Below are 2564 nucleotides of genomic sequence, written 5' to 3' on the forward strand. Positions count from 1 at the left end.
AGTCCCCTCCCTCTTTCCTTCTCCTGTATCGAGCTCAGACCGAGGAGGGGGTAACGTGTGTTTGGAGTGACGCTGGTGGAAAAGATCTCAGCAAACACATGGAAAAGGAGTTTTCAGAACTTGTACCTTGAGGGCTTTTGGGGGTTTCTCTGGAATCTCTGTGCATGGCATGAGCCGCACGGGTTTGCAGCGGCATAAGCTCTTGGTGCATTAAATCTTCCTTCTTGAGGCAGAAACACTTGTTCGCGTAACAAACGGGATAAGAGTTGAAAGGAATATTTGTTTTGGCAAGTTTTGGTTTTTTTAATCTAGGCTTGTGATTTGTATATGGGAGAACTTCTCGGGCAGTAGACAGGCGGACTCGATAAGGCACTTGTGATTTATTGTGGCGATATCTGAGCCCGATATTGCCATTTGCAAATGTATAGGAAGGGAAGTGTAAAGGAAGGGGGAAGGGAGATTCTGTCTTTTTTTTTTTTTTTTTTTTAAGAGAGATCCCATTTCCTGAACATGCTCCTGACAAAGTAAGAATATCAGATATTGATCGGGAAGCCTAAAACAGGCAAATCTTGTAGCAGCACTCGGCGGCACGGGGTGAAGCCAACAGCAGAGATGCTATCTCGCAGGTCATAGCTGCTGCCAGCAATTCGAGTGCCAAGCTGCTGCTTCCAACAAATGTGTCTCCAAAAGTCCTGATCTCGCCCCGCGGTGAAGCTGACTGTCCTTTGGGGCTCCTGCTTCGCACAGAGCTGCGAGGGCTGCAAAACTGGCACGAGGTTAGGGCAAGGCTTCAAGAGGATGGGTTGGCTTTTCCCGAGCGGGGAAGGTGAGGAAGGGGAGTCGCATCTCCCCAGACGTGCTGTGCATGCTCCTGTCTCGACTCTTGCCGTTGACAGCCTCCATGCTGTCCCCCCTGCTTTTCTTTCTGCCCTCCCACAGCACTTTTGCACTGAGGGTTCAGTTCAGGAGCGAACAACCTGTGCTAGCTCCCTGCCTCTCGCATGGCTGGACCAGGTGTCGCTGGGGAAGCAGGGCTGAGAAGCAGCCCTGATTTCTTAGGTCCTTTGAGGGGTGAAAAGTCCAGAAAACTCAGCAGAATTAATGGCACTGGTGCAGGTGTCGTGTGTGGGGATGCTGCCCATCCCCAGAACTGCCAGAGGGAAGAGAGGATGGGTGTCGATGCATATGGTTCGCATGTGACATCTCGAGAGCCTGCGTTTCCTGAAAGCCCTCCAACATCTGGTTTCTCCTCCCAGCCCTGGGGGTGGAGGGGAGGAGGGGAGAAGAAAAATCCCACCTTTTAACACAGTCTGAACATCGCCTCCATGAAAGCCCGTCTGATTTATTGCGGGTGCTGGAGCTCGTTCCAGCTTGAGGAGGTGCTGGAGACCAGCTCTTGCAGAGGTGGGCTGGAGGTTCGGCGGCAAGCCCGTTGCAACTCAGCGGTGATTTCCTATTTCTGTAGGAAGTTAAAGAGCTGAGCTAAAGAGGATAAAACCAAAAAGGTCACAGGAGATGTAAAGAACTTCTCCTCGACCCTCGGTGTGCCAGCCCTGGGAGAGAGTGAGGTTCCTGGTGGTACCACCTCAGCTGGTGGCCTCCACGTGCTAAGGGAACAGAGGATGGAGAGGGCTCGGGGATTTCAGCATCTCCCTCTTCTGCACCACACTGTGGGCATGGGGCCCTGCAAGGGATATCCCTGAGGGCAGCAGGCATGGGCGAACAGTTTTTGAGAGGGTTTAGAGGGCTCGATCCTGTCCTGGCATGGTGGGGCGTCACACCAGGAGCTGAGGAGAGCAAAGATGAGGTTGCAGAAGCGCCGTGCTGCCACCCTGAGAGTGCCTGAAGTGCCCCCCCAGCCCCGTGTATTGGGATGTGTGCTGCTGTTTTGCAAAGGGAAAAAATTGCATGGGCCATTCCTGGGAGCTAGTGGCCCAAAAACCCGTGGGACTGAGCTTGGAGGAGAAGTGACGCGGCGGGAGGGGGAGAAGAGAGGAGGAGTCCAGGCTTCAGCGCCTGTCCACAGCCGCTGTCTCGCAGGCAGAGTCCCTTTCCCGTGCTGGGGCTCAGCAGCGACCTTCAGGCTGGAGGCAAGGGAAACACAGCCTGGAGAGTCTCCCAAAACCTTCCCAAAATGACGGGAAAGGAGAAGGCCTGGGCACCCTTGAGTTGCCAGGGCTTCACGTGGTGCCAGCCAGCAGCGTGGCATCGCGCTGCGCTCCGGACAAAAGGTGGCTTGGGTTGACGGCCAATGTGGGTAGATGCTATTATTTAAAAACTCTCTCTTTGTCCCGTTGAGATGAGCAAACAAACCCTCTGCTCGTCCTCCTAAAGGTCATCGGAGGCGTTCCTGCTTTTGTTTTGAAAGCTGGATTGATGCCGAGGGGTGCACATCCCTCAAAGGAGGGGGGCGGGGAGGTGCCCGGAAAACGTAGGGAGGAAAATTAAAAATTGAAAGCGATTAACACCACACCTTCGTAACACTAAATAAATGGGAAGAGGGGGCAGTCGGCAGCCCCCCACCATGGCCGTGCCTCCTCTGCCCAGCGCGAACTCCCCGCGCC

The 2564-nt window shown here is 54.3% G+C and overlaps 1 protein-coding gene across 1 annotated transcript in view; it reads left to right on the forward strand.

The window, feature by feature from the left end:
• The window catches only part of SSBP3 (single stranded DNA binding protein 3), a gene marked incomplete at its 5' end in the record, with an annotated part of 18226 nt that overhangs the window by 632 nt on the left and 15030 nt on the right, over window positions 1–2564 (forward strand). The window lies entirely within an intron of this gene.

The sequence above is a fragment of the Apaloderma vittatum genome, unplaced genomic scaffold (assembly GCF_000703405.1).
Source record: "Apaloderma vittatum isolate BGI_N311 unplaced genomic scaffold, ASM70340v1 scaffold28943, whole genome shotgun sequence".
NCBI lineage: Eukaryota > Metazoa > Chordata > Aves > Trogoniformes > Trogonidae > Apaloderma > Apaloderma vittatum.